Here is a 13,281-nt window from a genome sequence, read left to right on the forward strand (position 1 = left end):
ACAATCAAAAGTATCCATACCCAGCGTTGCTCCAAGACCCCAAAACCCACCCACAAACACCAGGAACCCTCCAAACAGCCCCCAAAAAATGCTAAAGTGAGCAAAATGCCTGAAAATGGAAAAACATTTTCAGCTCCGATTTTCTCCAAACCACTTTTATCCGGTATTAGACCTTCACAGCAATGCCCCCAGACCCGTCAACCCAGGCGGAAACAAGTTTAACAACCCCAAACAGCCAAAAAGCAAAACCGCAAAAAGTGAGACAGCAAATTTTGGGCCTACCTGGAATTCAGTCCAAATGCGATATGCAGCTAGGCCCTAACTCCCCTTTTCCACCATGGATTTCCTGAAAAACAAATGCAATCAACATTAGACTGTACCAGCAGTGCTCCCAGACCCCAAAACCCACCCACAAAAACCTAGAAGCCCCCAAACAGCACCCCAAAGACAATCAAGTGAGCAAAAACTCAAAAACTTTTCCACCTTCAATTTTCTCCAAAGCACTTGATTCCGATTTTAGACCTTCTGAGCTATGACCCCACACCCCTGCAGCCACCCGCCAAAAAGCAGAACACCCCCAAACAGGCAAAAAGCAAAAATGGGCCTACCTTCAATTCAGTCAAAATTTGCTCCGCAGCTAGGCCCTAACTCCCCTTTTCCACCATGGATTTCCTAAAAAACAAATGCAATCAACATTAGACTGTGCCAGCAGTGCTCCCAAACCCCAAAACCCACCCACAAAAACCTAGAAGCCCCCCAAACAGCACCCCAAAGACAGGCAAGTAAGAAAAAATGCAAAAACTTTTTCACCTCCGATTTGGTCCAAAACACTTGACACCCCTAAACAGGCAAAAAGCAAAAATGCAAAAACTCATACTTAGAAAATTTTCAGCCAACCAGTCAACATCGGTCCAAAAGCGCTCTGCAGCTAGGCCCTAACTCCTCTTTCTCACCATGGATTTTCTTCAAATCACTTCCAATAAAAATCATGCTATCCCAGCAGTGCTCCCAGACCCCCACACCCTCCGCCACAAATCTAGAACACCCCCAAACAGCCCCTCAAAAACATGCAATACTGGTATATTCAAAACATGGCAAATTGCGCTGTTCACAAAACATTGCTGTTTTCTGCACTTCCACTACTTCGATCCTCTTGAAACTCACCTGGACAGTCACTTGTTCCAGCGATTCACAAGAATCTCAGCAAGGCAGAACAAAATTGAACCACTGCGCTCTTTGAAGAAGTTCTACGACTAGTTTTCACTTAGTTTTCACCCAAACACACGCGCCCGCAAAACACTCCAAAAAGCCAAAATTCTGCCAATTCTGGACCAAAGAACACCAAACCCCCCTGAAACATTGCCAACATCACTATGAACGAGCCTGCATCTGGCCCGAGCCCTAGAATCAGCGTGAACAATACCAACTTAAACCCAAAAACCCTAGTAAATTGCATTGAACCCTAAACCGTGGATATGCTTTGTCTGTCTGTGTCAAAGAGCCTAGGTATGCTACATCAGGAGGATGCTTCACTCAGTGGTGCCTGCCTTGACCGTCTGCATGGCCCTGCTGCAAGCATGGCCCAAAAATCCGTCCCGCTCAAGAATTTGCGATTTTTCGGTACTTTCGCGAGATTTGCGAAATACCGAAAAATAGCAAATTTTGCAAACATAACGGATGTTTGGCCCAAGCTTGAGGCAGTGCCATGCAGAGGGTCAAGGCAGGCACCACTGAGTGAAGCAACCTTATGTAGCATACCTGGGCTCTTTGTCAGACAGACAAAGCATATCTAATTGTATGCAGCAAGCCACATAGCCCCAATTTTACATGAACTGCTCTCTGGAGTGGACTCTGCCTGGCATAACAACAACAGTACACTGCCTCGCCCTCGACCAATACATACCACGAATAGACAGACATGTAGTCCTGCTGTAGTAGTTGTTATAGACTGGTTTACCTGTTTGCCACTCACGAATTGGCCATAGTTCTTCCGTAAATCGACGCTGATGATCCATCCATCCCAGTGAGTGACTGTAAAGAAAAAATATATATTATTTAAACAATCTTCATGGTATATTGGCAAGCTCGAAGGACATTTTGCATATTTTGTGAAATGCAATATAGTGGTACCTGAATTTGAAGTACAATTTTAATTAAACAAGGTAAAAAAAACAGACTTGTTGACATGAGTTACAATTACTGTGTGGAAGATTAAATAATAACTAAGACAAGACATATGAATCATCATTTCATGCACAAGAAACAAACAGCAATTGGTTTCATCAGAGCCAGACAGCCATTGCTGTCCACTGCATGCCATCTTCTTAATTATTCATTACCTGTTCTACTTTTTGTCCGCATCTTCTTCGGAAAGTGAGGGCCCACAGGGCAGCCTCTCTTGTCAATATCATAAGTGACTCTGTCAGCAATCAGCAAGCATGTAGTCGGTCAGTAATTTCTGTCTCATTGAAGGGACTCGTCGTAATCCATCCATCTGCCTTGAGGGAAATGGATAGGGGGAGTCTGGAGGAGGAGTATAAAGGAGCATGATTGAGTTGTAAACTTGTGAACCTCAGGAATGCAGACTGCGGCACCTTGAAATCAATAAGGAATATAAGATGAAGACAGTGCTGCTGATGGACTTGTTGTGATTAGGTGATTAGAGTTTTGTTGTGGTAAAAGTTGCGAAACAAAGAAAGACACACAGGAATAAAAGTGAATAAGGATGAAAAAAAGGAAGTAATTTTCAGGGCTCGGTGTCAGGGAAGTAGAGCTCGTCCTCAAACTCCATGAATTGAGACGGGATTAGGTCAAATAACAGAGAAGAACTTCCATCACCTAAGTCGGTGTCCTCTTCTTCCTGCGTGCATTCACGTACTTTGTAATCTGGTGGTATCAAGTGCTGATTCATCTTGATCAGTGTTAACCTCTCCACATTTTTGGCCGAGAGATGATTCCTTTTTGAAGTTACAATGGCAACAGCAGCACTGAAAACATGTTCAGAAGACGCACTTGCGAGTGGGCAAGACAAATAATTTATAGCCAGGTTGGTGATCAGTGGCCATAGAGCCGTTTTCCTGTACCAATACAGCAATAGGTTCGTATTAACAAAGACCTGTGTTGGGTCATCCAGATAGGCCTGCACCATCAACTCAAGGTTCTCCACGGTTGCTCCACTTTGCATACCATCTGTGGCCTTCTCAGCACTGGAATGAGCAAACCCTTGAGGAGTTAGCCAATCTGCTTCCGACAATATTATGGCTGGGCCTGGTGAAGGTGAAGATGATGATACGGTGGCTGCTGGTGTCGTTAACGACTGTGAGGGGGCGTGACTCCCTTTGCCCACAGATTCAGAAGTGGAACTTGACGCTGGATGGCCTGCTGATTCAGTTGGACTTCTGACTGCTCCTTGAATTTTCTGACAATCTTTTTTGAACCGACTGGCTGACACAGTTAGCCAATGTTTGTACTTTGAAACATCTGCTTCATCAAAAGGAATGAATGCTTTGCTGGCCACTGCCTTTTTGTTCCGTGGATCCAGAATAGGGGCACAAATGTAATGTTGTTCTGTATGTATGTTTTGAAGCCTTTCATTGGCAACTAGGCGGCTTAATAAGTTCTCCGCCAACAGATATGCATCTTCCTTTCCAACATCATCTCTGAACGTTGAAGACACCGCCTTCAGTTGGTGCTCTAGCATGACCAACAATGGGATAGCTTTGCTCAAAGAACAGTCCTCCCTGCTGACTTCACGTGTGAAGACCTCAAAAGGACGAAGCATGTTTGTCAGGCTTTTAACTGGCTGCCATTCCTCCAACTCTAGCCTCATGTCTTTCATTGCAGAACCTAGTTTAAAGATATAGTTATTGATTAACATGCACTGCTCAAACAGACGCTCAAGCATGTAAAAGGTTGAGTTCCAATGTGTTGTCACCTTCTGGATGAGTCCTTTGACTGACACTTTACATACATGTTGAATGCTCCTCCGCTCCTTCCGGGCCTTAAAAGAAAGGCTGAAATGTGTGCAGATGCTTCAGCAGGTGGTCAGTAACTTCTTGACTGTCATTTCATTTTTCAACAACCAGGTTTGTACAGTATGCCAAACACGGCACTCTGAAATATTCACCGTCCTGCATGGCCTTAACTATATTACTGCCATTATCCTTGGAAACATAACCAACTATGCGATTTCTTGGTTGGAGCCATTCAGAGAACTTACTGTTAAACTCCTCCAAAATGTATTTTGCAGTATGAGTTTTCTCTATGGCAAACATGGCTAATGTTGCATGTTTCCGAGTAGCTTGAAAAACTGTGTCCAGGTCAAACACTGCACTTGACTTGTCTCTTACCCCTGCCAAAGACCCTGCAAAAGAGACCCAGTGTGCAGTGATGCACATGTAATCAAGGGCTTGGCAACTGGTCCACATGTCTGTTGTCAAGTGGATTGTGTGAACAGCACTCTTCTGCAAAGCTGCCCCAATCACCTCCAGCACATCTTGATGTAGTGCTCGAACCGCAACTCTGGCAAAATAGGACCGCTAGGAACCTTCCATTTAGGGCAGACTGTTGCCACTAATTCTAGAAACCCCACCCCTTCCACGAAAGAAAAGGCCCATGCTGCACTGAGTACCCCTGGGCATAATGGTTGAAAGCAAGGCAAACTGGGTGCAGGCCTCAGCACACTGCCTGGTTCAAAATGTCCCCTTGACCCCCACCACATGGCCAGGCCCTGCCTGTACCAGGCCTAAAAATGGCCCCCACCCACATGGCCAGGCCCCAACAATACCCCAAAAAGTCGAAAAACACTCAATAATCACCACAATCCCATGCCATCCATGCCCTCCATGATGTTTAAATTCAAGACAACCCACAGAAAGACTAGGCCCATGCACCACTGAGTACCCCTGGGCATAATGGTTGAAAGCAAGGCAAACTGGGTGCAGGCCTGAGCATACTGCCTGGCTTCAAAATGGCCCCTTGACCCCCACCACATGGCCAGGCCCTGCCTGTACCAGGCCTCAAAATGGCCCCACCCTCATGGAGAGGCCCCAACAACACCCCAAAAAGTCGAAAAACACTCAAAAATCTCTACAATCCCATGCCATCCATGCCCTCTATGATGTTTAATTTCAAGACACCCACAAAAAGACTAGGCCCATGCACCACTCACTACACCTGGGCCTACTGGCTAGTGAGGCTTAACAGGCACCCCAACATTTAAAAAAAAAACAATATATAACAGTGAGCTAAAATTCCATGACATAAATAGGAATTAAGTTTAAAAAAATCACAGAAACAGTTGTATCATGCACCCATGACTAACCCTGGGCCTACTGGATACTCTGGCTACCCACCACAATATATATTTTGTTAAAGTTGCGAAAAAAGTTTTAGAACTGTAGTTGGCTCAACTGCAATGCCCTAAACAAACAACACCAACTTATTCGTAAAATATCAAGTCCAAAAGTGATCCAAACTCCAAAGTCCAAAAAGTCCTCAAATAAAAATATCCAGCAGCAGTCACAAAAAGTAATGCTTCTAGCTCCACAGCCAAATGAAAAGTGACCAGGACATGAACAAAGCACTGAGAGGAGCCTGCTGGACACGAACAGGAAGTGGAGACTCTGGGGCACTTCATTCCTCCCACCACACCCCAATAAATGGACTCCTGCACCAAAAAGTGCAGCCAAATGTCAATCTGAGGAGTTTTTCTGATCAAAATCATAATTTTCACAAGCTTTATGCTTCCTGCAGTGGATTTCTTGTGCAGAATTGCAATTTTTGCAATTTCGGGAACGCGAGATGTTTAAATCTCCCGCCGAAAGTCAGCTGCGCGCCACATCTACCTGTTCAGCATTGTTTACTCCAGCAATGCGTGATCGCGGGCCTTTATGACGTACTCTCATTGTCAAACTCTCGTTGTGCAAGATGGCAAGCCGCGATAACGTAATTGCATTCGAAAAAAACTCTAGCGCGATCACGCAGCAAGATCAAAAATGGAGCAGCACACGCAAAACCGGGAGAAATACAACTCGGCGGACTCAGAATGACGGCAAGTCAACGCCGCGCGCGCAATATTGTATTTTTGAAGCGCGACCAAGCAAAATAATTCGTAGCTTGCGAATTTGCAGATTTTTGGGTAAATGCGCGCGAAATCGTGAAAAATCCACAAATTCGCCCGCGAAACGGATTTTACGTCCATACTGACAAAGGGGCAACCCATAAATGTACTGAAACTGTATTCCTGTTGTTTCTAAAGTAAAGGAACATTTCCACTGGGCACAAATGAAAACTGAGTCACAAACCTGCACATTCTGGGCATGCAATGGGGCACCTTCATGCTAATGGACAGCTACAGGCAGTGCAGCAAGTTTGCCTACACTCAGCTCTTCCCCGCATGGTGTGCCATATGTTCCCTCATTACCATACACACCCCAACCCTGGTCATTCCCGGTGAAGAACTGTTGGATTTTTACCAACACCCGCTAAGGAATGAGATGTCTGTTGCATCAGACTCATGAAAAGAAAACTGCTGATTATTTTGGCTGGGATCAGAACAAGGACATTCCAGAAGAATTTAGACTGCTCTCAGATGCACAAGTATCAGCAGATAGGTCCATACTTTTCTTCAGGGTGCAGATGAAAGTAAACATCAACTGGTTGCAAATAACCTGGTTGGAATTCCTCACGATGATGAACAGCACTGAGCTTGGCCTTAAGAGATCAAGGAAGAACTGAGAGCCATCCAACTCACTTGATGCACAATCAATATGCGTTAGACCTAATGACTGCAATGGAGGGAGTGGTGTGTGCCAAGGTCAGTGCATCCTGCTGTACGTTTATCCCAGGGAAGGACATAGACAATGGCACTCTCACTCTAGCCATCCAAGCACTGTGCTGTTTACATAGAGACATGCGTGAGGAGGGTAGTGCCCCTGAGCAAGAGTGGTTCTCATACTGGTTCTCCTGGGGCCCCCGGTGGCTGTCTGGACTGTGCATGGTATTGCTCACCATTTTCCTATTGTCATTTTGTTTGTGGTTTCCTACAATTAGGGGTTTCCTGCTGTAAAAATGCAGGGGCATATTACCAAGCTATAGCGATAATTATCGCTAAGCTTGGTTAGCGGCTATATTAATATCGCAGCGCTCCGACGATTTTTACCGCTGAGATACCTTGATATTATCAAGGTTTATCTCAAAAGCGGTAAAAATCGTGGGAAATGCATGAATATCACTGAAAAATCAGCGATATTCATGCATTATTGTGACAATGCTCTTAGCCATGTTATCCACCTTCCATTGGATAACATGGCTAAGAACTGCTCTGGGCAGGCGTTAGCTTTTGGAGATAATCCCGCTTAGCACGATTATTTCCAAAAGTTGGTAATAGGGGATAGCGATGCTAGCGACTGTTTCCAGTCGCTAACATCTTTGCACGCCCACTTTGCATGTCATTAGCGATAATTATCGCTGACATGCAAAGTGGGCCCCTAAATGCCTGCAATCGCCTATTAGCTGCCGCTAACTGGTGTTAGCGACAGCTAGGTAATAGGGCGATAAAATTATCGCCGCTTTAGCTGGAAAAATTCCCGCTAAAGCGGCGACAAGGCCCTTGGTAATATGCCCCGCAGTCCTCAAATTGGGTACACTGAAAGTAACTAGGAAAGCAGTAATAGTTAAAGCTGAAGAACAACAAGTGCCTAATAATGTGTCTGTCATGAAGTATGGGTTAGATAGAGTAGTTGAAAATTCAACTCGCCGGGGGATGTTAATATTGAAAAAGTGAATGTCAATGTGAATAATTATACATTCATGTATAAGAATGAAATTGCATCTCTATACTCTAATTAACCTGTCATGACCTCTCCGTCAATCCAGGCTCAGAAATACGTGGTCAAGAAGGCTCTGAGACCTAGGCCTTAGGTTACTGATTGACAGGTCACAGATGGGGTCGCACGTAGCCGGCAGATGGATACACAAACAGGAAACTCCAATCAATTCCACAGGTGCACCAACACCACAATGGTCCTTGGAGATTGGCACCAATAAAGAACACATGGGCGGAGAGTGCGGCGTTACCAAAACACCATAAAGCCAGATGCAAAATTAAGATAGGAACACAGAGCAAATCAGGACCCAGCACACAGTACATTCAGGGATCATGTGCCCCTCAAGCCAAACATCTGAACACGTTACCCACTGGACCCATTGTGTCCATGCAAAGTTGAGGCCCACCTGCATTTGTTAATCGGGGGACTTATTTATGATTCCGAAGACAAACAGGCCACATTCTTTACCAAAAAAGGATCACAAAAATTGTTTGAAGATGGCCAAAGAAATGTATAAAACACTTGTCAGATCTACTGTACTTTGAGACAGTCCTCAGACCTCGGATCTATAACTGTCTCCTGGCCAAAGCGTTTAATTAAACAAACTGTTACTGTTTTGCCTAATGCCTTTTGTCTTTTTTTTTCAAATTAAATCCATATTTGAGCAACAAAAATCTATGAGGCCTGTTGATTAGCAATGAATGATCTGTTGATTAGTGTTTCTGAGCACTGCCATTTGGTGGATGGTAGGGGTTAAGGGTGGGATTACAGAATCTGTTGTGAATGATGAGTAAGTCTCAAGTTGAGGGCACCCCTTTTGTCTATTCCCCTGTTACTTCTTACGTTGAGCTGATGACATCTAGGTGCAGATATCTCACACAGACTCTGCTGTGGGTGTTGTGGGATGGAGATAACCCGAGTGCTACCTACTGTGAAAACTATCACTTTGCACAAAGGTTGTGTCTGGAGATCAGACTGAAGGTACATCTTGAAGCAGCCTGAAGAGAACACTCACCTGGTCTGGTAGCAACTAATATATCCAAACCAGGGATGAGCGTTTCATCTCATTGTCACAGGTTGAAATCCTGGTTTGTGCAATTTCCCTTCTGAGAGCCATAAAATGAGTGGCATTGAGTTGGGTTACAATAATCTCTGTTATTTCAATGCCAAGAGTCGAAAGATGGAATGTGCACTTTCCAAATACAAGTGAACCACCCCAAATGGGTTTTGTAGTTTAAGTCAGTGGATCCACATTCTATCTCTAATTGTTGTGAATATAATTTGGCCTGAAACAACCCACTTTGTTCCATTTCCTTTATTTCCAAAAATGTGAATGCTCCACATCTATTTTAAAACTGCTGTGGAACCAGGAAATGTGTTTTCCTGATAGGCAGGCTCCTAGAGGTGAGGGAACATAACATGAAGTCTGGTCTATCTTCTGGAGAAGCTGTGGCTCTGCAATGAACTGCCTTGAAGACTGACTGCCTCCTGAGAGAGGAAAGTACCTATCACTGCAGGTACAAACACTTTCGGGAGGAGTGAGGTCCAGCGCATTCAGGAAGAAGCAAACTACTCAAGAGCATTCGAGTGATGACCCTAGTGCCCTTGAATCTGCCATCTCAGTTCCTGGTGAGAAGGGTTGCTCTGTGCTCCTTGACGGTCCAGTTAGTGTTGCCACTGCTTGATTACCATGATCCTGATGAGGACTGCAACTTCAATATTGCTGGAGAGCCAGATCAGAGCTGCAACTGCCTGATTGCCATAGGCCTTCACCAGGGCTGCAACTGAGGGATTGCTGTTGGCCTAGCCAGAGCTGCGCCTTACTTATGTCCTTCCAGGATCACTCCCTTAAGACTTTTCTTTTGCAGGCTGTACCTGTCTATATAGGGCTCCATCTGAAGAAGACCGCTCAAACCAGGCACACACCTGCTCCTGCACAGGACCCGGCATCACAATTTCTCTACTATGAATGGGGAAGTTGCACTGCCCGAAATGGCCTGCATCTGGCTCCAGTAAGGCCAATGCCTTTTAGAGAGGCCACCAGAAAGACTCAAAAATAGTGGGTCTTCTAAGGATTGGTAAGACAAAGGAAAGACTGAGAGCCCTTGAACTGTGGGCCCACACAAACTGCACCTATGCTTGAGTCATGCTACTCTTAACTCACTAGAATTGATGGGCATCTTGAAAAAGGCCGATCACTGAGGAGGTGTAAAGAGAAAGAAGGGAAGAGGAGAGCCTTGGAGAGATTACACTCAGCATCAATATCTTATATGCTCATGGAATGTATAGTATTTAGCACAACTGTGTGATTAGCTTTCTTTTTTGTAAAGAAAGCACTGTACTGGACAGTAAGGGCCAAAATTACCATTATGTGATGCATCTCAATGCAGCAAAACAAGTTGCTCATTTGCTCCAAATGGAGAGAACAGGAATGTGCCATATCTACCAAGATATGGTGCACTACTCTCCTCTCCCTGTGCTATCGCACTATGCTCCAGCGCAGGCACCCTTGGGACGTGGTGCAAGGGTGCATGTGTTGCCTGCAGGATTGTTTTAGTGGTGGAAGGGACCCTTTCCTGCACAAACACAACCCTTAGAAAGAGGAAAAACTAGGAGAAATTAACACGTTTCCCCTTGTTGCACCTCAGTCAGGGAGCGTACAATTTTGATGCATTCCCAGGTTTAGCAGTCTTGGTAAATCTGTGAATGTGCCAAAAACATGGGTGGATGCATGGGAACATCCATTCTCTATCCAAGTAACGCCTCCCTGCCTTTGCGCTGCCTTGTCTTACCCCAGAATTACCAAGCCGTGCAGGGCCGAGCAAGATGGCATTGCATGGCTTGGTAAATCCGACTTAAGGATCGCGTTGCCCTCACATCACCTTGCATGATACAAGGGAAACACAATCCTTTGTAATAATCTGGGCCTAAGCTTATTGTGTATGTTGATTAATTGTTGCATGTTGAGCTTGAGCACTCCCACACTACCTTCCTGAGAGGTCTGTGACTGATCATACTCGGTACCCTGTGTGTCAAGTGCTAAGGGATTGTCCTTGATACACTTTTGCTGAGCCATATTAGGGCTGGCATTCATGTATAAGGATGAAATTGCATCTCTATACTCTAATTCACCTGTCAAGACCTCTCCGTCAACCCAGGCTCAGAAATACATGGTCAAGAAGGCTCTGAGACCTAGGCCTGAGGTTACTGATTGACAGGTCACAGGTGGGGTGTTGTCACACGTAGCTGGCAGAGGGACACACAAACAGGAAACTCTAATGAATTCCACAGGCGCACCGAAACCACAATGGTCCAGGGAGATTGGCACCAATAAAGCACACATGGCCGGAGTGGTGCGGCGTTACCAAAACACCATAAAGTCAGATGCCACATTACGTTAGAAACACAGAGCAAATCAGGACCCAGCACACTGTACACTTAGGGATCATGTGCCCCTTAAGCCAAACATCTGAACACGTTACCCACTGGCGCCATTGTGTCCATGCAAAGTTGAGGCACACCTGCATTCGTTAATTGGGGGCCTCATTTATAATTCCGAAGTAAAACAGGCCACATACTTTACCAAAAATGATCGCCAAGATTGTTTTAAGATGCCCAAAGAAATGTATAAAACACTTGTCAGATCTACTGCCAATTAATTTGGCTTTTTAGAATTATTTGAAGGAACAGGCTGTTCCATTACTCCCCCTATTTCTGGAGCCATTGAATTCATGCAAAAGCTCCTGTGATTATAATCAAGCATCTCTTTTGGATCATCATTTTCCAGAGTAAATTTCCAGAAGGACTCCATACGATCATTGTACCTTCGGTTAGGAGTACTTTAAGAATAGATGTTTTATTGAAACTGGTTTGGACGCTCGTATAATTATCGTTTGTCCTGATGAAGACCACTTAGATCTACTATGGTTGAAATTACGTTGATGCACATATATGACCGAGATTGAAGATGGCGCATTATTTACTAAGTGTTTTTCAGTTTTGTCCTGAACTTCTTATTTTTGTAAACTTTTTCCTTAGCCACTTGTTTGTTTACACACTGCACTGTTTATAGGTCTTTGTTTGTGTATTGTGTTGAGCGCATTTTCTCTTACATGTTTTAAGATTGAATTGTTTATCATTGTTAATTTAAAAAAATCTATGAATTGTGTACACTTATACATGGGTTTTCTCTTTTCTCTTTTCTTTTCTGTTTCTTCCTTTGTATAATTTTCCATATTCTTTATATTATAATGTTTCTCTTTTCCTTTAGTCTTTTTGATTTTCTCTTAGTTTGACTTGTATTAGATACACATATTGTGTTAACTTGAACCTCTGTTAGGATTTATGGCATGAGGACGGTCTTACCTACTTCAGTATTATCCTCCACCCCCCATAATATACTTTTCAACCAAGACTTGAAGCTCTATCCATCAGCGTTTTAACTTTCTATAATTGTATGTAGTTAATTCACACTATCAAAGATATCATCAATCAGTTACAATGACCTTGTTTTAGGGGGCTTTGGTAGGCAGTGTATAGCTTAGTGGGGTGCTTTGTGGATGGGAAGTGTTCAGCTCATTCCTGGTCTGTGTGGTTTGGAAGTGTAAACCTCAGTGGACAGATTGACAATGGAACTGAGGGCCTGGGCCATGCACAACTAAATGGAGGCTGTATGGGGCTGCACATCTCAGTGGAGAGGCGGTGCGAGTGGAAAGCGATGTATGTATTTTATTTTCTTGCTTTTATGGTCTTCAAAGATCGAAATAAAGCTTGGAAATGGTAATGGTAATGGAAAGCAAACAGCGTAGTAGAGAGCTGTGTGTGTTCAATGCTCAACTCAATGCAGCAGGTAAGGTGTGGGGTCTGTGAGGGTGGACAATGCAGAGCCTAGTGAGGTTCTGTGTGAGTGGGCAGATTACTGCCCATTTAGAATGTAGGTATTGTGGAGTGCACAGCTCAGTCAAAGGCTTTGTGGGTGGGCAGTGCCTATGTCAGTGAAGGGCTGTGTGGGTTAGTGGTATATAGTTAATTGGAGGGCTGTGTGGGTGGGTAGTACAGAGCTCCTTGTAGGGCTGTGGGGACTCTGTGGCAGATGAGTAGGGTGCCTGTGTGATTGGGAATTACGCAGCTCAGTGGGGGTCTGTGTTGGTGGGCAGTACACAGCTCAGTGGGGTTGGTGGTTGGACAGAGCAAAGCCCGGTGAGGGTCTATTTTTGTGGGGGCAGAGAACAAAGACAGTGCAGGAGAAGACATCAAGAGTGTGCTTCTGCGAAGATCACCCTTTTCTTGCCTGGCTTTAACTTAGCAGGGCCTGTGCCCCTATATATGGCACCATTCCCAGTTTTGGTTTCTGTCAGAATGTCTTGTTTCCCCCTCCCCCGCCTCCACCCAGTCTGCACACTCTATATGACAGAGCTCATTGAAAGTATCCAAGAATCTAACCATCATTTCT

General features: G+C 44.6%; 1 protein-coding gene across 1 annotated transcript in view; it reads left to right on the top strand.

Moving 5' to 3' along the window:
- LOC147725146 (E3 ubiquitin-protein ligase TRIM39-like) overlaps positions 1-13,281 on the top strand; it is a 191,041-nt gene that overhangs the window by 127,989 nt on the left and 49,771 nt on the right. The window lies entirely within an intron of this gene.

This window comes from Lissotriton vulgaris, chromosome 4_1, assembly GCF_964263255.1.
Source record: "Lissotriton vulgaris chromosome 4_1, aLisVul1.2, whole genome shotgun sequence".
Lineage (NCBI taxonomy): Eukaryota > Metazoa > Chordata > Amphibia > Caudata > Salamandridae > Lissotriton > Lissotriton vulgaris.